Source organism: Haliotis rubra, unplaced genomic scaffold, assembly GCF_003918875.1.
Source record: "Haliotis rubra isolate DU_JTF1 unplaced genomic scaffold, ASM391887v1 Scf780, whole genome shotgun sequence".
NCBI classification, from domain to species: domain Eukaryota; kingdom Metazoa; phylum Mollusca; class Gastropoda; order Lepetellida; family Haliotidae; genus Haliotis; species Haliotis rubra.
In genome coordinates this window covers 262,930-286,187 of record NW_025767502.1, presented here as the reverse complement: position 1 = coordinate 286,187, position 23,258 = coordinate 262,930, and the positions used below count along the sequence as shown (strand labels likewise).

Below are 23,258 nucleotides of genomic sequence, written 5' to 3'. Positions count from 1 at the left end.
CCCTTTCTGCAATGCAAAGCTTAGTCTGTCTCACAGTCCCTGAACCACATTAATTTCCCTTTCACCCAGCCCTTTCTGCAATGCAAAGCTTAGTCTGTCTCACAGTCCCTGAACCACGTTAATTTCCCTGCTGCCAAGCCCTCTCTGCAGTGCTAAAGCCCTAAATAAAGCAAGTCTAGATTTCCTCAGGTTCAGGTTCTGAATCTCGGGTCTCCCTGGGGCTCCTTTTCAATATAAATGGGCTTGTTTGTTACTATCAAAATTATATATATTCAGAGACTAAGCCTTAGTCTATGCAAATCTCTAAACATGCAAGTCTAGATTTCCTTAGGTTCAGGTTCTGAATCTCGGGTCTCCCTAGGGCTCCTTTTTAATATAAATGGGCTTGTTTGTTACTATCAAAATTATATATATTCAGAGACTAAGCCTTAGTCTATGCAAATCTCTAAACATGCAAGTCTAGATTTCCTTAGGTTCAGGTTCTGAATCTCGGGTCTCCCTGGGGCTCCTTTTAAATTTAAATGGAATTATTTGTTTCTACCAAACTTATATATATTCAGATACTAAGCATCAGTCTACCTAGTCTGTCTCACAGTCCCTGAACCACATTAATTTCCCCACTGCCAAGCCCTCTCTGCGCTGCTAAAGCCCTAAATAAAGCAAGTCTAGATTTCCTCAGGTTCAGACTAAGCCTTAGTCTACAGTCTACCCACTGAGTAGCACTGGACAAAGCAGTTCTACGTTATCACAGTTATCAGAAGAATTTGTTTGTTGTTCAGTTTGTTGTTGTGGATGCTAGTCTGCAAAATACCAGCTATGTTGGAGTGACCTGTAAAGAATTTACTCTGAGTCAGTGGTGACCTTATGATCAACATCACCTGCCATTGTTGTAAAATGATACACAAAGTCACCAAGCAAGACCATCTGAACTATACTGCAAATATAGAATTAGAAATTACTTTGAAATAATTCTGCCCCAGGCACCCTATGTAGGCCATCGGGGAATATACCAAGACACAATCTGCACCCTGTGTAGGCAATCGGGGAATATACCAAGACAGGGCAACATATAAGGGGCGTACAGGCGTAATGTACGCCTAAAAATAAATGAAGTATGACATAATATAACATTTCAAGCGTATCATGTACACACATAAATACCTTTGTAAGTCTTACATATATAAAGTTTCATAGCTGAAAAGTTGTTTAATATTAAAAATAACAAACCACATCACCAACTCGCTCCCACAAAAACATGTCAGTACTCCTTCAAAATTCTCAGTACACCTCCACTTGCAATATGAGGTGTAAGTACACCCGCGCTCCCAAAAGTTATCTGGAGCCCTGCCAAGACACAATCTGCACCCTATGTAGGCCATCGGTGAATATACATGGACCAAGACACAATCTGCACCCTGTGTAGGCCATTGGTGAATACACCAAGACACAATCTGCACCCTATGTAGGCCATTGGTGAATACACCAAGACACAATCTGCACCCTATGTAGGCCATCGGTGAATACACCAAGACACAATCTGCACCCTCTGTAGGCCATCCGTGAATACACCAAGACACAATCTGCACCCTGTGTAGGCCATCGGTGAATATACAAGATACAATAACATCTGTAAGTGCAATAAATGGTAAGGAAAGTAATGGGTCTTCTCACCTGACACCGGACAAATGGCCAAGATCAGCCAATGTCTGATTTGTTGTGTCCGAACCATGCTGATCAGGTAAGTCTCCTACAACTGGATCTTCTACCTGTCAGTTTCACCAGCAGTAACTGTCAGTCATGCATCTCACTGTTACAGCTGACATGTCACCAGTTGACATTAACAAGCTACCAACCTCATTAATACTTCAGGATATTCCCTACAAATACCATTGTACCATGTTGTGATTCACAACATCATTGACAGGATCAGCTGTAGCCTTGCTCCAAGGCTGGACTGAATGCTAAACCCATGCATGTATATTAATTCTATCCCTTAAAGAGGCAAGTCTAGATAAGTGGACAGTACAACTCTAAGGACCCCAGTCTGTTATTTATAATTATTATATATTTTTTTAGAAATTATCATTTAAACTATTAACTATTACCTTAGAGACTTGTGCAAGTCTAGATCAGCTGGTGAATTCTGACACAATGTACCAATCCCTGCTGGGATAATGTTCTGCAGTGTGCATATTTACAATTGGTTGAAGTTGAAACAGTAGGTGTTTCATACATATTTATGTTTACATACAATATAGAAATTATTTTTGAAAGCCTTGAATTGTTGTTAAGATATATATATGTTAGGAATTTAGCTCAGAGTTAAGAAAGTGTAAGAACTATTACTAAATGTTAACATTTCACATTAAACAGCATGATATATGGTTTCATAAAATAACATGGATGCATTCATAGTATTAGAAACACAATATTGATATAAACACTGTTACTGATACATGATTCAGAGTTTCTAGGTTTATAAACCTTGGTAGTGTATTTTTTGGGCATTCACTCGCAAATTATGTTTGATGACAAATTCAGCTGTGGAAACAACAAAGCATTTTAGCATTTTCAAAATTACAGATCAAAGGCATTCAGCCAAATAATTTAGGTGATTTAGGAGCAATTAAGATGAATATATTTTCTGCTTAATGTCAAATTTTCGAATTATGTGCATTTTAATGACAGAATCATAATGAGATGGTATTATAAACGAATTACGATGTCAAATTGTCCTTTAGAATTTTGACAGCATCTCAATCAAATCAAGATGTCCTCAAAACTGACTGCTTCATAATCTATAGCTCCCGGAATAGTCTTTTGAGACTTGAAAAAAACACATCATCGATTTTTGTGGGTTGATTCCGTCCAACTGGTGTCTTAAACTGAATCCTTTTGTCTGAACACTACATTAATCAACAGCTGTTTTCTCGACGGATCAACGACCGTGAAACACACGAGGGGGTCGTGTTACGAAGTTTCATCAATTCAATGCAACATTCATTAGTGAACCACTGTCGACGCAAATCTTTAATAGAGGTCACTATTGATTTCTCCCGAGTCATTTAGACATGTTCACTTGAAACGGCTACGTTCTCTATTACAGTGGGATCAAATGACAAGAAAACATCTGTGTATCGGTTTGTGAATGATTATATAATTTAAATATTTCCAGTTTCTGAAGAATATTGTGTTTGTTTCCCGATTCGCAAACCTAAGAAATGCACAGTAAACAATTGGGAGTGCTCGCATAGCACATATATCATCAATAGCGCCTAATGCACTGCACATGTTATCTACCTCCGTTCTTGTGCTGAAAAGAATAAGTGCAGAAATCCCAGCGAAAACGGCTCGAATTACCACGTGCACATTCCCGCACTCTTCGCCGTCTCACAACAACGAAGATAACGGTAAATTTTCGTGGGCGACCTTTCGTTCTGGGGAACATGTAGTATGCTGGTACCTAGTTATTTTATTTCTCGGAATACGAACAGATTCCCACCGAGAATGTGCAGATTGACATGTAACAGAACGCGAAACATATACACTGAAGTGACACGTCAGAGTCAAGCCATCATGGCACATGTCGCCTTCATACATTATCAAGGGCACAGTGACAGTGTGGCCTGTCAAAGTATACGACGACAGTTTTTGATTAAATACACGGTTTATTAAGCTATAACTGTTGGTGAATTAAAACACGATGTCAAACATGATGTTATTGTCAGTGACACCAAACACAAAAATGGCAATTGGGTTTGTTTACGAGGCAGGGTCAAATCATATTATGATCAGCATACTAAATATAACAGCTTACCTAGCTAATCTGCAGTCAGAATTCCGTCTGAAGTAAGCTCCACAGGCGAAATGTGTTGGGCTACCACACAGAGAAATCTGCGGCAGTGTCGGACAAAGCAGATGACCAATTTCACAAGTTCACTGTTATGAACAGGCACAACTATGCCTCTTTACTGATCATACGATGTCGATTTTTTGCCGGCTTTTGTCCATCTACTAAAGGAATCAAACGCAAGCCTCAATTTATCTACCTCCTCCTTTCTCCCCCTTTTCTACCGCTAGCCCAGCTATCTTTGCAACAGATAGCGCCGGTGTTCTTGCTAGCAGACTCTCACCGAACATGAGAACCGATGGTAAAAACAGATTGCAGGCATTACTCGTCCGTATCAGTTGCAGTCTAATTTTGAATTCACCGACCTTTGGCCTGCTTCCTGACTCATTCTGATTGATCCATATTGGTCACGTGGCTGGTACATCTCGCACCTGCTGCCCGGAATGTTTACATCACGTGACCATATTACTATTTTTAGCCTGAACCCACGTGGGTACCGATCCAGCCATGTGCTGCTTCGGCCCGCCGGTTCGTCTTCACGGCACGGGGAATACTATGAAATAGTGATGCTCGTTTGAGCTTCCGTCACAACTGAACGTCGCTGTCATTCATCTTGGGGACACGTAATAAGCGAGATGTGGGGATAACGGTATGGGAGATGTGAAATTGTGGCGGTTTGATGGAGATTAATGTTACGTTAACTGGAGGTTTATAATCTCATTTGCGGAAGGCATTGAAGGCAAACTATAGTATTTCGCATGGTCTTCAATTATGTTGTAATATCTGTCAAATGTGAAAGAGATATGTCTTTTTAATGTTATAAAGACGTTTTAGTGATGATCTTATTTGTGACTGAAACCTGTGACGAAATAATGGAATTACTATTGTTGTATTATTATTATTTTAACTCAAGAGTGGTCTCTCTGCTCGGTGCGTTCCTAACAATATTAGGTTCAACCAAACTTCGTTCTATTGACACGCTGGACATGGCTGATAGGGAGTGAGTTTTAAACATATTATTTCCCCCTGGACATTAAAAAAATATGTGCGATGCGAAATATATCCGTTTACAGGGTCAATTTTGATTTTTTAATAAAAACCTTTGCTCTTTCAACATTATTTCAATTTCCGGGTCGATGACGCTGGCCTTTTGAAAACAAAATAGAAGCAACGGTGTCTCAGACGTGACAGCCATATTGAAAGTGGCATTTTGGCATATCGTGAAATATATACTACCCATCAAAGGTTTAGACTCACTAGTGTAAATGTAGCCACTTACTAAAGTCAACTGTTCTAAACTAGATTTTGTAAAATATTCCATACTGTTTAGAGGTACTGTTTACGCATGAACTGAATGTATTGTAAAACAAATTCGTAACATTATTGTCATGAGTTCAATAAATGATGAAACTCAGTGAAAATTGGTGAATTCTTAACAAAACTTTACACCAAAACGCAGCTGTTCACATGCATGATATTTGCACATGCTTTTCATCAATTTGATGCATGATCCTCATGCAATTCATCTGCATAAGGTTTGCCGTTGGTTCCCCAAAGTTAGGGGAGAGATTCATCTTCGATGTAACCATATATATATACATAACGTATAGTGAGTGTTTTAAGACAGTCTAAACTTTTGATGGGTAGTATAGAATGGAGCATGTTAATGTTCAGCGTGTTGTGTTGTGAACATGAGTAAGTGAGTGAGTTTGGTTTTACGCCGCTTTTAGCAATATTCCAGCAACATCACGGCGGGGGACACCAGAAATGAGCTGCACACATTGTACCCGTGTGGGGATTCGAACCCGGGTCTTCGGCGTGACGAGCCAACGCTTTAACCACTAGGCTACCCCACCGCCCCTGTTGTGAACATGACACAATGTTATTTTCATACTTGACATAGCTTTAAGTGTTTACACGTCATTCGGGCATGCGCATTACCAGTTGTACATGTATCAACGTGTGACGTGATCACCATGCAGTGAGGATATCCGTTGTTAAATACTGTTTGTTCCACCGTTAAAGCAAAGCGACGAACACCAGTGAGTGAGTGAGTTTAGTTTTACGCGGCAGTCAGCAATATTCCAGCTATATGGCGGCGGTCTGTAAATAATCGAGTCTGGACCAGACAATCCAGTGATCAACAGCATGAGCATCGATCTGCGCAATTGGGAACCGATGACATGAGTCAACCAAGTCAGCGAGCCTGGCCACCCGATCCCGTAAGTCGCCTCTTACGACAAGCATAGTCGCCTTTTGTGACAAGCATGGGTTGCTGAAGACCTATTTTACCCCGGATCTTCACGGGTCGAACACAAGTGAACGAAAGTACTCAATAAATATTCGACCGAAAGATATTACCTATATTATTATACGGGTCGGAATTATGGGGCTTTCACGAACACGATTGCTTGGAAAGGGTATGACTTTGTGCATGCAATTTGGTCTGCCCTTCCGACAGTCACGTGATCTCTCGGTCCTTAAAGGGGGCCTCTGCTCGTGTCAACTGTTTGATCTGACAAACGCGATTCGGATCATTCAGCACCCAAATTGTTTATCTGAAAACCCAAATCTTGAGAGGTAAACAAATCAAGCAGGAAATCGTTAACCTAATTACTGTCTCAGTTTGTACAATGTTATATTTGTAAAACGTCTAGACACATCGCAAATGGCCACATTATGGTGGAACAGCCCCTCTTTAACCACATACCGGTCGCGTCATGATATCGTGTGTATTATAAGCTTTTAATATCCATACAGTACATATTGCGGGTATTATTTGCTGAATCAATGATACTGATGACTCCGACGATGACAAATGGGCGTGTTTTGTTACGGAGTCTGGATAAGTCTCATATTTACACTGGTTTGTTATGTGCTAATAACGTTATGTTGGCTATATTGGACGTGCGTAGTTTCCAAACGTATGCCAGGACAAGGTACATGTACAAGAGACAGGCAGACAATGTTTATCGATTGTTGAAGGATTCTGCAAGATTAAACTGTCACGGACATACGTGACTCATAGATGTCTGGTTCCATGCATCGATATCTCACTGTAGTATTGCATCAGCGACTGCGACGGACACAGAGTTAGGTCATTCGGTCATATCCGTTATATACACTACCCGTCTTTTGAAACCCTACGGACAACATACACATCCATACCAAATTCAGCTCGAATAGCCAATGAACAAACGAAATGATGTCATAGCTGATAATTCATAGTGATTTAGGCAAATGTTTTAATCTGCCGTGTGATATAGGTTAACCATTATACATTTAACTGACGGGATCGGGTGGCCAGGCTCGCTGACTTGGTTGACACATACAATTGCGCAGATCCATGCTCATGCTGTTGATCACTGGATTGTCTGGTCCAGACTCGATTATTTACAGACCGCCGACATACAGCTGGAATATTGCTGAGCGCGGCGTAAAACTAAACTCACTCACTCACATATAACTGACCGAAAGGTGATCTTTGTCAACAACAGGGGCGTGAAGATTCAGGTTAGAATTGGTCCTGAGCAAAACCTGCCATTCGTAAGAGGCAACTGATGGCATCGGGTTATCAGTCTCGCTGACACGGTCAGTTTAATGCTTATAATGTCAATCACTGGACTGTCTGTTCCAGACTCGACTATTTGCAGACCGCAGTATTAAAGCTGGAATATCACTGTGTGCGACGTAGACAACATACAAACTTGGTCATCAATGACATCGGTTCCAAGGCCCCACTCCACAAACCGATCTTAGTCGTGACTCTGTGTTATAGTATTGGTGGAGGGGCGGTGGGGTAGCCTAGTGGTTAAAGCGTTGGCTCGTCACGCCGAAGACCCGGGTTCGATTCCCAACATGGGTACAATGTGTGAAGCCCATTTCTGGTGCCCCCGCCGTGCTGTTGCTGGAATATTGCTAAAAGCGGCGTAAAACCAAACTCAGTCAGTCAGTCAGTATTGGTGGTATGTTCGTCTTAGCACTGATGGTGCTTTGTGTCATGTACCATTCGTCTGAACAGTATCAACACTGATAGTATGCATGGCCGCCAAGTCGCCATCCTGGACATGGCGTTTGGGGGACCGATTTACCCCCGATCGTTCTTCATGCTTGCAACGGAGCAGCCCAGTGGAGAAAGCGTTGGCTTGTCATGCCGAAGGCCCGGGTTCGACTCCACGTTTCTGGTGTCCCCCGACGTGATGTTGCTGGAATATTGCTAAAAGCGGCATAAAACCCAACTCACCCACTCATGCTCTCAACCGCTGGTCTGTCTGTCCCAGACGTGATTAATTACAGCCGCCGTGGTATTGCTGTTTGCAGCGTAAACAACATTCACTCGTTCAATCATCACCTCTACATGCGCACAGAGGAGGCGCTGGCTTGTTTACGCATGCGCTCACATTTACAGCGGCACACGACGGAACATTCTTGTTTCATCACGGACTGATGGCTTGCCTATGTCCAAACAGAAACATCCAGCCAGATGGTCCATCTATAAACACACACATGCGTCTGGCATGCGAAAAATACACAAATCCGAGAGTTCTGTTGTGGTAAATGGTTTAAAGGACATTGTATTCTTGAGCGCCAGTCTGCGACACCCATTGTAAAGTCTCGAACCTGTTAAATGTACCCATTAAGAATGCTGTAAATGATATTAGCACCGGGGATTGGAAAAATAAACACAACGGCGTTTAAATGCGTTTATGTCTGAGGTATTCTGTCCAGCATCTTCGAATGATGTAATGCTGGTTTGTCCGTACATGCATGGAGCCGAAAGAATTCGACAGGGCACAGTGAACTGTTGTTTGTTTGTTGATGACATACTGGATATACGTGTGACGGACATTTATTTGTTAGCCGTGGTTCGAGACAAGCGAAGTACGGTTATAGCATCATCCTACTGATTGGGAGTCGCCATCTTCTTCAGGTTAAGGGGGCGGTGGGGTAGCCTGGTGGTTAAAGCGTTCGCTCGTCACGCCGTAGACCCGGGTTCGATTCCCCACATGAGTACAATTCGTGGAACCCAGTTCTGGTGTCCCCTGGCGTGATATTGCTGGAATATTGCTAAAAGCGCAAAAACATCACTCACTTTAACGTTAGGGTCATGTTGGGTTGTTAGGTATCTTTTGGATGACTTGTTTAAAATGTAAGCTCTTTCATCTACACCCGTGACATACTCTGCAAATTAATATAATAATATGTAATGTATATTGATGTTTTAGACGTAGTTCTATTTTTTCCCAACGACATAAAGATGTACATATAGCATTGTGAGACCATGTTTACTCGAATCACTGTTGACATATTTTGTGTTAGCCGACGTTCGGGACAAGCGGAATTCGGTTATAGCATCACCCTAGTGATGTGGAGTCAGTTCTGGTGTCCCCAGCGTGATATTGCTGAAACAGTGGTAGAAGCGGCGCAAAACCCACTCACTCACTTAACGTTGGGTGACGTTAAATTTGAAGTTATTCACTCACTCACTCAACGTTAGTTTCATGTGAGCATTTTAGTTCTGGACCTAGATTTTCGAAGCTCTCTTAGCGCTAAGATAGTCGTAAGTTAATGATAATGTATGGCACTTACGACTATCTTAGCGCTAAGAGAGCTTCGAAAACTCAAAGGCCCTGGTTTGGATGGCTTGTTTAAAATGTAAGGTCTTTCATCTACACCCGTAACATACTTTCCCAGATTCCCTCAGAAAATATTAGCTAAGGGACCGTTCATAATTTATGGCTGGGGGATGATGATGATTTTAGGGTGGGGGTTCACAATTTTGTTCTGGGGGAGGTGGGGGCAGCAATTTTGTACACATGTACTGGGGGGGGGGGTGGTCCTGCAATTTTGTGCATAAAAATATTTTAAAATTATGCTTCACATTTTTGGAAGGGGAGGGGGTAAATGATTTTGTACATGATGTGCAAGGGGGGGGGAGTCACTTACTTTGTACTTAAATTTTAGGGGGAGTCATTCATATTGTACATGCTTCTGCATAAAAATCATCATCATCCCCCCCTTGACATAAATTATGAACGGTCCCTTAATCAGTATATTTCCTTTCAACTGTTTCAGTACAAGTAAATGACAGTCTAAAAAGTTCTTCATCACAAATGTAGATTATCATCAAAAATCCTTAACACTATAGGGTCGGTAATTACCTTTCAAGTCACGTGTATATACATATCACATGACCTTTGTCAATGGCACCCCACCCATCTGTTCCTTTGGCATTTGCGTCTGCTCTGTGACATCTTCAGGCATCGTTCTGCGTAACACAATACAAGAAGGGAAGAGTTTAAACTCGCGGCTTGCCAGATGGCGGGAGATTTTTACCATTCCTGACCTCGCCACATTTACCGCAAAAATTTCAAATTCTCTCAGCCAAATGTTTCTGTTCTTTGGAGATGTTATAGATGAACTTGAGTAACACCACACCGTCTGGTGGCGCTGTTTGTTGTTAGGGCGAATTACGAACAGTTGGAGTAATAAACGCCGGTCAACCTTCTAGTGTTCGTGAAGATTGACAGGAACCTAACATTTGATGAGATTATTATGGTGATGATAGCCATCTCACAAGTCTATTATTCTCGATTCCATTTGAAAACATAAACTATATGTTATACGCATTAGAGAGTATGGTTTTAATGTCGCTGTATACACGATTTGAGTTTAATCACGGTGTGTCTGCTTAATGTGAGAGGAAAGTTGATACTGACGCAGGTCACAGACGCGTACCACTTTGGTGAGTGAGTGAGTTTAGTTTTATGCCGCACTCAGCAATATTCCAATTATATATCAATTCTAACCCGGATCTTCACGGGTACCGCTTTGGTGAGACCCACGAGAGTATGGTGCTAGGGATTCGAATCCATGATCATAAGTTCCTGGCACGACCAAGGGACGCAACTCTGAAGTCATAGACGACTTGGCCGCCCGCGCTGCATCAATCAACACAACACATGAAGCCACAATGTGCCAAAAAGGAAAAAGGTGAACTCAAACATCTGTTTGCAGAAGTTTCACGCGTTTTCTATACCTACGAAAAAAACAGCTTCGGTCCAACTGAAAAACATGTGGTTGTCATTACATTCTCAAAGACGACAGGTTGTTTTACCATGTGACTCTTAATTTTGTTCTTCTGTGATACAAAACAGTTAAACCGTACTCAGAAGTAAATGTTCTTTTAGTTGTTTTTTAAAAGAAATTATACAGGCCCCAAAATAAATAAAACACAATATTGTAAGGGTCTCCTTGTGATGCAGGCGTTGGCCTTTCAGGTGGAAGATTCAAGTTCGATTCCCCACATGGGTGCAATGCGTGGAGCCCATTTTCTGTATCTCCCGCCGTAATATTGCTGGAGTATTGTTGAAAGTGTCGTAAAATCTTACACACTCACTCACGTACACGACTTTCGCTCACACATGCTAATTATAACTGAAGTTTTACATTTATATCTGTGATAGTCTAGTTGGTTTACTGCCCTTCGTTGAAAGGGTTTTATAATTCACTTGAACTTTACATGTTATGAATCCATAACTTGTTCTGGTCACGATAGGGCTGAAATACTGCCGATGTGACTTTACATTTTCACTCACTCACTCTTCCGCCAAAAGAACTCTTTGACACCAGGGCACCAGACAAACTTAACCTGCTCGAGTGATATTTTCGTGAGCATGGCAATAAACGTTTTGTGGGAAGACATAGAAGCACTTTGTTGTGCCTGTATCAGCCCTTAAATCTATGCTGACCTAAGAGACCCGTTTTGCAGCCACAAACATTAATCTAACCTCAAAAATGTATATCCACCATGTGGCGAATACTAGGTGGGGGGTCTTTTTAGGCCTTGGATACCACATATGGGTAACCAATTAAATAGCTGTGTTTGGTTGGCGCAATTCTATATAAAATGAAGCACGTGGAAAGCGATTAATAATTGCGTTTCTCCACTCTCTTCACTCGGAATTGACATTTTGTTCTTGTAAAATGTACGAGAGCAGACATGTGAACTTCGTAATAGGTGTGAGCTTGAAAATTGATTGCAACGTTGAAGAGTGTAGGGTCGCCGGATACAGTGTTCTGTAATTTTCCCTGTTCAACTTTTCTTCTGCGATCCATTTGTTTATGTTTTTCTTAAAATTTCCAGGGGTCAGCTTGAGATTTGAGTTATTGCATGGAAATGGACATTTTCTAAATCTTCAAATTCCAACTCACATTTCTTAGGATTTAATCTGAGTTTCTAGACATTTCAAGTGAAATATATACCACCCCACCCCCAACCCCCCAAAGAAAAAAACAACAACACCAAAAACAAAACAAAAAAAAAAACACACACAAAAACGAAGCAAAAGAACAAACAACAAAACAAAACAACAATAACTAAAAAAACCCACAAACAACAAACAAACAAAACAACAACAACAACACAGAAACAAAACACACACACACACACACACCCAAAAAAATAATAATTACAAAATGAAGAAAGTAAAATAAAGAAAATAATAATATTAAAGGGCTCTAAAAGGCACCCCAACAAAATGGACAGTGTAAAAAACGGTCTGGAACTGGGGCGGTTGTGTTTTTGGTTTGACAGAAATTCTTTTCCCGCCACTGCTCTGAGACAATCTTATTACAGTCATATCTCTGTTTTCTCTCCCCTTAATCAAAATCAAAAGACATCAGGTCACGTGATAACGACCTTTTGCGAACTTCGACCGACCAGTGAAATTGCTTACCAGAAGTCGATATTAGCCGTTCAGAAAGCAGCTTTCTCCAGTATTAAGGCTCTTGTTTCAAACTTCAATCATTTTCGCAAAATTACTTTGACAAAGTTTTCGATTAAAATTTGGAAAGTGAACCAAAGAAGATTCTGTGATGCCCAGTAGGTGGCAGAGAATGTATAGCAATACTTCGATCCAACGGGCTATGGCCAGCACATTTTCAGTGTCACCAAACAATAGTTAAATATAAGTTTTTGGGTTAATCTTGACAAGCACGATTTTGGTGCTGAGGACCTTCATACCCATGCAGGTTACAAACTGAAAATGTTATCTAATGACGCAAGGCAATACCTTTCTGTATTATTACTTTAAAAACATAGACATTATTGTACAATCCACGCGGGACAGCATTCTGTAACCTATATAAAACTGTAACCCGTGGTAATGTTGTCATGTGAACCTTAATCTCACCTTACGTGCATTCCGTGACAGGCAATCTTGCTGGTTACATCGAAGGATGCGATAGGGGACAGAGAGTCTGCATGGGTACCATTTGTTCAAGTCCTCTATAACAACCGAGTTGTCATCCGGTGTATCGCATTTCCTATTGTGATAACACTCTGGGTAACAGCCCTCAAATCACAGTTTTGTTTGGAAGACCCTTGTATCTCCAACTCAGTGAACCGATAGCATAGAATATCCCTCGCTCATGTGTGTAATTTGATTGGATGGTAGTTTATGGGTCCAGGGTATCTATCACAATAGAATATCGATTAATACGCTGGATGTTTGAGATTTGGCCTCCGACATATATTTAAGAACAGTGCTGTGTATTACTATCGTTTACTTATATCGTATTCGTACTGTCGTATTCGTCGGCTGATTGTCGCAGTAAGGGAAGATATGAAGTGAGTGAGTACTGTTTTACGCCGCATTTGACAATATTCCAGCAATATCACGGCGGGGGACACCAGAAATGTTCTTCACACATTGTACCTATGTGGGGAATCGAATCCGGGTCCTCGGCCGAACGAGCGAACGCTTTAACCACTTTAATATATGAAGACGATTCGGTTTGTTATGCCAGGTTTAAGAAAACGGGATAGCGGAGTGAGTGAGTTTGGTTTACGCTTCTTTTAACATTTTCCAGCTATATCGCATCAGGGGACACCAGAGATTGGTTTTACACATTGTACAAGTCTCTAAGGTAAAAACTAATAGTTTACATAATAATTTCTAAAAAATATAAATAACAGACTTGCGTCCTTTGTCCGCTTATCTAGACTTGCCTCTTTGAAGGATAGAATTACTATACATCCATGGGCTCAACATTCAGTACAGCCTTGAAGCAAGGCTACCACGTGTGGAATCGAAACGGGTCTTCGGCTTGACGAGCGAATGCTTTAACCACTATCAGCCCAATTGCCCCGATTTAGTGAGGATGTCATACGAATATTGTAAAGTTGGACCGTATATACATGTATTCTTCTTTCGCAAATGCTGCTTCTCTGTCAGCAGACCCATATTCAGTTACATATGTTTTTGTTTTCTGTGCAGTTTGCTTGACAAATAACTAGGGTGCAATCCTACCAGAAACACCTCATACGTTAGGGTGGTAGGAAGCTTTCAACATTTAGTAAACGAGTATCATGTCATGCTGAATATGTCTTAAAAACTTGTGGATTCCGGAAGAAATGGTCAGATTGGAATCAATTATGAATCAGAGCTTGAAAGACGCAGTTGTTTTTTGGCTTGTACTATTAATCTTGATAAGGTACCATATGGCAGTTCCTTCCAAACCAAACACCGGAAACACAACACGTGTAAAAACGTACTACTATACAAAAACGAAACGAAACCTTCTCCCACGTGTCCTCGCCCTTACTCTCAAACCCTATCCCCCAACCTGCTCTTTGGGCGTAATCACCAAACGGTAGATATGTTCCTGAAATAGTTCACCGTAATCGTGCTCGAGTGACCTTTGACGATGACCTCTGACCTATCACCCAAGTGTGCATCTGGCAGATAGTATATGTCTTGCAAACATTGTGAAGCATTGCGGCAGATGTGCCCCGTGCATGAAGCTCATCCCCTGGATAGAGCGTGGGAACGCGTAAACCGATACCTATCTTACCTATATCATTCAGTTGCCTATTAGTCCGTTAGAGCGAAGAAGCTACCTCTGTCTGTTCTTTGGCCGGAAGCGCGCAAGCAGACGGTAACACCTCTGGTATGATATTGTAAAAACACTGGTGGTTTATGTGAAAATAAGACCTTATGGAATAATGCGAATTTGGAAATGTCACAAAAATACCAAATGTTGCGGTTGGTCATTACTTCGTGGAAGTTATTTTGGTTGGAAGAGAATGATAATGTCCTCTCCGCCCCATTATGTAAAGGTGCGCGTACGTGTCTATAAAACAGTTCTATTGTTCAAAATGGTGAATGAAAGCTTCCCACATCATGAATCCATCATGGAGGCCAACTCGAAGCGCCGCAATGTCTCAGTAAACAAAGCCCTTTCTTTTAATGTCTCCTCCAGCAGATCTACCATGTGAGGAGTTCTTATAGACATCAGGGACAATGAGGAGCAAAGTGGTTAATGCGTTGGCTCGTCACACTGAAGGTCCGGGTTCGATTTCCCATATGGTTTCACCGCGTGAAGCCCATTTTGTGTCCCCGTTGTAACATAGCTTGATTAATGCTCATAGCTTGGCGTTACAAACAATACACTGATTGTTTGACATGTCTAGAAACTCCTGTCAATCACCCGACGCCGTGTGGCGAGATGCAGCAGGAAAGTAAACTCACTCACTGTCATTTCAGTCAAGCGTATATCACCTATTCGCGGTGGAAATGTGAACTCTGAAATATTTGCAATTGCCATTGGCCACCGAGACATGGTCATACTGCTCGAAGTTCTCCTTCACAATGACCTTTGGTGCCCAGATCAACATATTCACAAAGATGCAAATGTGAACTCTGAAATATTCGCACATTCCGATCACCTTTGTTGTAGGAAAGGTTGCATCCCTGTCAAGGCACAGTGGCCGTTTGGTTCGAATCCTAAATTCGCCCCGATCGTCATGTTTGGTCTGACAGCACCAGTTCATGGTCATATATATATGGTTAACGTCCTTAATTTACGATGTCCTTGACCTTTCTCTGCAATTGCCATTGGCCACCGAGACATGGACATACTGCTCGAAGCTCTCCTTCAAAATGAACTTACAGATCAACATATTCACAAAGATGCATACATGTATGCATATTGGGCCGCATATTAATAAATGCGCGGACACAGTTATTCTTAATTTGTGTTACTTTGCAAATGAAAACAGTGAATGGATATAATTCGGGAAATCTCTTTTTCCCCGAACATTTGTATTTTCTTTGACATTGGACGATTGATATAGTCGCCCCGCCCTCTGCGGATGATGCATAATGTAGAGAGCAACGAAAACTATCAGCGGAGCTACACTGTTCCAGATTTATACAGTTTCATGTTTGTTTTTATTCGGAAAAACAACGTGCTCTCGACGCGATAGATTACTGATGTATGTATGTTCAGATACATTTTCAGATACAACGAACCTCTCTCCTAAAATTGTATGTTGGAAAGAAACGATGCTGAAAGAAATATAAAACTCATACTACCTTATCTCAACAGTGATGAAATTTTCACGGCGAAACTATATGGATCGGCATGGGTAAACTCATCTGTGGGCGTTCTCCATCGCCCAGACACGTCTTGGTGCCATTACCACACCGTCGAGTGTCGTATTTTGTCTTTAGACACGGATTTCATTAAGTGTTAATTGGCAGTGAGGTTCTTCGCATAGATTACATTGCACTCATGTTGAGTTGGAGTGGGTTTGCAGCAAGTTGTGTGTTCCGTTTACTGCTACACATGTATTCTCCATTTGTTTTGTAAATACATACAATGAATAGGAACAATTTGTTATATTGTAATTTCAGCTATCAATCAGTTTAGTTTTCACCATTATCATTATCGTAGTATATAATTATGGTATCATTATCAGACCACGGTGAACTGTGTGAACTTCGGAGAGAGTGAGTGAGTGAGAGACCGCGGTGAACTGTGTGAACTTCGGAGAGAGTGAGTGAGTTGAGTTTTACGCCGCTTTTAGCAATGTTCGGAGAGAGGAAGGTTGGTGGTCCGATTACCATGTCAAGTCACACCATAAGACGGTAAAATATGGCACTTGTTGTTTCCCTGCCTGGCTAAAAATACTGGAGTCGGTACAATGTGAATGAGGAATTCATCTTAAATGTCGGTATAGGATCTCAGTGGACAAGCAGGGTAATATTGACCGGTCTGGACCGGTACAAGCAGACAAAACATGCCCACCCCCTCAACCCCTAAAATAAATCCTATTTTGACTTCCTTCGCTGTCAAATTTATCAGCAGCAGCAACAACACAACAACCATGACCTTGACTGTTATCCACTGTCTTTGATCATAATGGCTGCTCCATCATCACCGCCAGAACTATCTTCTTCCTGAAGATCCCCGTTAGTATCAGCAGCAGGGTCTTCCTGTTTGAGTTCCGGCCAGGCCAGACACTCATAGAACATGCTTTTCCATTATTGCAAATCCATATAACAAATAATTCATCATCATCATCATCATCATCATCATCATCATCATCATCAACAACAACAATGACAACTTTCGGATATCGCCATGTTTGGATTTCAGGTCAGAATTGAACCCATTCCCCGTGCTTTTCGTACCAGAGCCTTTGAACATTTCGATAATATATGAGTAATATCAGTGACAAGTCATCAGTCATTATGTGAAACCTATTGATATAATGCCTCTTGGCTTAAACGTATATGCATTAGAGGCAAACATTGCTCGAAAACCAAATGTGTTTATATACAAAATCGCTGTAACGTTAAAAGGCAAATATTTCTTTGCCGCAGGTTTCGGGTAAACACAACGGGGTCACGTATTGAACCAGAAGGAAGGAGCTTGTTCAACTAGCTTACAGATCAACAGATCCTGTATTTCCTATTCTGTTTATAGGTTTATCTTTCTGGAACGTCATAAGCACACGTTTCCAAATAAACTCGCACGTGCGCAAATACTGCAATCGTCGCGGATAAGCCAAGCTGTGACGCTTCGGGATGAGGGACCATGTGAACGAGCATGATAACTCCACAGTTTGTTTTTATTTGGTCTTTTCCTGGGTTTTTATCGGTGTTTTGATATGGATATCTTTTAATAAACACTAGTCGATTCATACATCAATAAAAGACGCATTGAGATGGTCTATTTTACGTTCGTAGTTTTCGTTATCGGCATCCAAGTCTCGCGAGCATATATTCCGGAACTCATGATAGAGAGACTGACTTCATTCACGTGGGAGATTGCACGTGTTTGTTTACTGTGTTGATAGATGCACGACATTGGATGTTACAGTTTAAACTCGGAAATGATTTATTGCTAGTGCACCTTTGTCTAAATGTTGTAAATAGTGAATGTTAAAGATGCACAGTATTGAATGTTACCAGATAAACTTAGGACTTTGTGAAATCCGCAAAAACGCGTATTATGGTGACAAACTTAGAGGAACCGACAATCATAGGTTTCTGGCACCTGTATACCTCTTCGGTGTTTGGCAATCTGGTTATTTCCACAATGAAGAGACTATAATCAATTCGTCCTGCAGAGTTGTGTCTCTTAGCTGCTTTAGGATCTGCTTTAGAATTATCCTTAGTTTCTTAGCAATAGATGCAGAGATTCGATTGATGTGAATTCTTTTAGAAATCATAATTATGGATCTGACAGGGGTTCGCACCCACAACCAGTAAGTTGAACCTGACAGGCCTTAATTCGCAGTGGGGAGTTGCATCCCTTAACCGAACAAGGATTCGGAGGTAATTTATTAGGATAGCTGATTCTTTCGGATTAGGACCCTTGGTTTGTCAGCCGCATTCCTGAACTCGATCCATGACTTTATCGATCCATGACTTTTCCGTACCCGAAGTCGTACGTTTCAACATAATGTGGTAAATGCGTCATCATTTTTCCTCCCAGACACATGCATTTATGTAACTGTAACACTGTTCAAACGGCTTATATTCCCCCTCTTCTCAATTCCACATTTATATCGAATCGGTCTCCCCTTTCCTGCATAACTGGACTGAATATCAAGGAGCGCTCGGCGGCGTCTGTGGTTGAAGATACTTTGATTGTGATGAGTTGGAGCATATTGTGGGCATACACTGAGACTTGTCGAAAATACCTCACGGTTGTGACTAGTAACCATGTTGTAGACAGGAATACCGCCACGTCATGTTGAACTTAATGCTGAAATACATAGATGCTTCGCGGATATTGGGTTTCATAAGGGAATCTTTCTAACCGCAAGCGTTTCCAGTCTGTGTTAAGGGGCAACATAACTGTTTTGTCTGAATCGGCGTTGTAAGAACCCCTAGTTCTAACCGTGTTTTCGTGAAATGTTATGGCTGTGTAATTCTTTATTCTGTTTATAAGGAGTTTGGTCCAGAGTACAATGCATGATGACACTATCAATGAGTAAATTCGAAACAAAATATCTAGGCTGCACTTCACATTCAATTGGAAAATATTAAACTCAGCATCAAATATCTACAAGCAATAATCCTAGAAGTGTTCAAGAAAATGAACACGACCATGTCTCCATTCTTTTATCAGTGTCCCAAGAATGGTGATCTGCCTTAAATGCTGGCAATCTATAGCCGGTTTTATATTGCATTTTTCTGTTCCACTTTTAGAGATAGACGCTGGCTTTAAATTCTGGTTCCTTTGTCCTTTGGCCTAAAAAATGTTGTGGTTCCGATTACCCGACCGTCTCTTGAATTCTGGTGCCGACCCTAGTGTTTTTTTTAAGAGGTATGAATAAACTAAGCTTTCAGAAACCATTGTTTTTCCCGGCACCAATGGACATCCGTTCTGATGAGAAAGTCGACATCTGTCGTTCTTGATAGATGTGTTATTAGTTCAAGTCGACATGATGGCCGTCAAGCCGATTGAATAAACAATTACACATTGATAAATGTTGTTATTAGTTCAAACTTCAGTCAGTCATACTTCTGAAAAAAAAAGTAAAAAAGAAAAGAATTCCTACCTACCTACCCTAACTTTTAAAGAGGTGTAATCGGAACAACAACATTTTTTTATTTGTCCTTTTTGTTTTTACTGTCCTTTGTCGACTGTTTTTATAACTTCAATGTGTTTATCATGTTTGTTGAACTTGTTTTAGTCACGATATAGCTGAAATACTGTCACTAACGATGACTGCAACGGCCAAGTCTAAATATATTGTGACGAATGTGATATGCAAGCTAAATATATTTCGGCTGATATGATGCACAAGCTATCAATTTAACTTGTGAGAATATCACAATTAGACATGTTACAATGACTTGTGAGAATATCACAATTAGACATGTTGGTCATTGTTGGAGGTCCTATCGCATTGAGACGAAGTTTGTTCCAAAACAACAATAATTGTACAGGGTAAACCCGGTTTTTCCCTTCCCATTCCATGTGTATATATAATGTATGCCATAAAATCCTTATCAATTGATAGGCGTTACCATGACAACTGTGAACAATGATCAACAGTGTCTGGAAATGCCAGGGTATAAACCAGCATAAACAACAAGGGTGTGGTCAGACGGGATCAGAGAGTCGGAGGAAGGTTTATTTGCTGTTCCGACTGACTCCGTGTTTTTTCAAGTGATCGGAACCTTGGCTTCAATGGCGAAACCCTGCTTTGATAATGGTCGTATGCGTAATAGCGTGGATCGAAATATCCTCAACTTATGCTATAGGCCTATCGGTGTCACATCAAAATGTAAGGGCGAAGACATGGTCATCATTGTAACCTTTAAACATTCGGCGTGACCACCCGCGTCTTTCAATAAGTTACAATTGAGGTTGCCCCGGAACGACCCCAGTGGTCCTTTGTATAAATATATGGTTGTTGTTCACACGTTGAATATGGAAGTATGTAGAAGAGTGGTATACAGTCACATCTTTAGGGTAACGTTAGAGGGGGTTCTATGCCCCGGAACGACCCCAGTGGTCCTTTGTATTAATATATGGTTGTTGTTCACACGTTGAATATGGAAGTATGTAGAAGAGTGGTATACACTCACATGTTTAGGGTAACGTTAGAAGGGCTCTACTCAAAATAAACTCGACCGGCGCACTCTGGCAACTGTTGGTACTATGCTGCAGTAAGAAGGGTAGCCGGCTGTACGAGATGAAATGATGGTTTAACGTCGTTTGTAGGGTCATGTGAGGGTTATTGCACTCAAGTCGGGACGTGACATGCACGTGTATTTGTGGCTGCTTTTACTATAGCCTCGACTTCCGGCTATTTAGTGCTAGCTCACTGAGATGTCATAGTTTAGCGTGGACCCATATTTAGTTTAGACATATGCGCAGTTTGACAGTGTCATCAAAATGTCAATCAAATTTAACATTTCTTTTAATGACAGTACATAATAGAGGAAACAATAGTTCAACTTTGCCCGCCAGTTTGTATCCTTGCAAATTTCACCTGTAAATGTTTATATTTGAAAGTTTAGTCTGTACAGAAACAACGACTGATTGTGAAATAGTTTAGTGCTTATATACTTCTCTTCAAAAGTTTAGACTCACTTAAAACACTCACTATATGTTATGTATATATATATATATATGGTTACAGCGAAGATTGATTTCTCCACTAACTTGGGGGAACCAACTGCAAACTTTATGCAGATGAATTGCACGAGGATCATGCATCAAATTGATGAAAAGCTTGTACAAATATCGTGCATGTGAACAGCTGCGTTTTGGTGTAAAGTTTTGTTAATTTTCACTGATTTTTATCATTTAACGAACTCATGACAATAATCTTTTCAACGTTACGAATTTGTTTTACAATATGTCAGTTCATGTATAAAACCTTTAAACAGTATGGAATATTTTGCAAAATTTAGTTTAGAACAGTTGCCTGAATTTAGTGGCTATATTTACACTATTGAGTCTAAACTTTTAATGGGAAGTATACAAACGGAATGCAATCATGTGGAGTATGGTCTTTGTCCCTGACAAATCTGACGGGGATGTGGGGTAGCCTAGTGGTTAAAGCATTCACTCGTCACGCCGAAGACCCGGGTTCGACTGCCCACATGGGCACAATGTGTGAAGCCCATTTCTGGTGTCCCCGCCGGAATATTGCTAAAAGAGGCGTAAAATCGTCCTCACTCGTTTAACAAATCTGACAGTCTAAGATCTCTGACAAACTGACCTTTAACGCCCCACACGGCAACATTCCAGGTTATATGACGGCGATTTGTAAATATTCGAGTTTGGCCTGACAGTCCAGTGATTGAGACCATGAGCATCGACCTACGCAATTGGGAGACGATGGCATTGCATCCTCCAAGTCACCGATTGACCACCTGGCCCCGTTAGTCGCCTCTTACGTCACAAATGGTTTGCTGAAGGTCTATTCTAGCCAGGACCTTCACGAGTCCATAACCGAAGGTGATGAGAAAAGGGAAAATTCTATGATTCAGGTTCTATAAAACAGACTGGAAATATGCAACAAGGGAAACAATAGGTCTACTTTTCTGTTTGTTTATTATGAGGTAAAAGTCATGCGTGCAATTTGAAACTCTGTAGAGTGGGAACCTATGACATGCATTGCCTTACTGTTTCATATCCTAAATTTCTGTGCAGAAAAACGCGAACGTTCAACAGGTGGGACGAGTTATCATAGCATCTCATGTACCCAATCCACGCTGTCAGGAGATAGCGACGTAGACGAACACCACCTTGACCTGACGGGGTCAAAGGGTAAACTCTCACGCGAACAGGAACAAGGTCATCGAGAATTATTTGGGATTGCAGCTATCTCAGTTGATGAGGATCCTTTTTAGGCGTCCACATAGATAAATCAGCACCTATATCGACCTTATCACCATTATCATTAACGGAACTCCTCAATAATGATAAAGGAAGTGTGACGAGTTCAAGGTGTGGGGAACGTTCCGACGTTTATCTTTTTGGGTGGTCAGTAATGGTTGATGGGCGCTTCTTGGAAAAGAATTGCACGGTGCCTTCTATTACAATATGAAATTGGCATTAGGTTTAATGGCTCGTTTGGTGTCGACAACCTTGTTCTGTTGTCACGATTTCCAGGAGCAGTTCTTGTTTCGTATAATACTATTCCCATGCATTCGTACGACACAAGCGGGCAAAGACCTTCCATCGTCGCCTGCATATATTACATGCTGCACATTTCACATGGTAAATAATAGACGAGTCTTATAAAACAAATTCAGAAATATTCTATTCCAGTGAATGCGAATGACGAATAGAACTCATGAAGAGATACACGCGAGTGGATGGCAACAGGCCTTGTAGTCTAGAATAGAGGATAGCATGTCATCGGACAGTCATAGTCGGATCCAGAGGCGGAAAAAAGAAATGAAAAAATGAACTGTGCTGTGTATCCGCCCCTGGTTAGCACATGACACATTATAGTGAACTCCTCGTTTGTCTGACCCAGTGTTGATTATGTACAGGTTACCGTTGCATATAACTGTTGCTGAAACATTAACCAAGAAATGTGTTTGAATGTAAGTTACTTTGTATTCATATACTTAACAGC

The 23,258-nt window shown here is 41.1% G+C and overlaps 1 protein-coding gene across 1 annotated transcript in view; it reads left to right on the top strand.

Annotated features, from left to right (window-relative positions):
* The window catches only part of LOC124260914 (ATP-dependent translocase ABCB1-like), a 169,113-nt gene that overhangs the window by 137,253 nt on the left and 8,602 nt on the right, over nt 1–23,258 (top strand).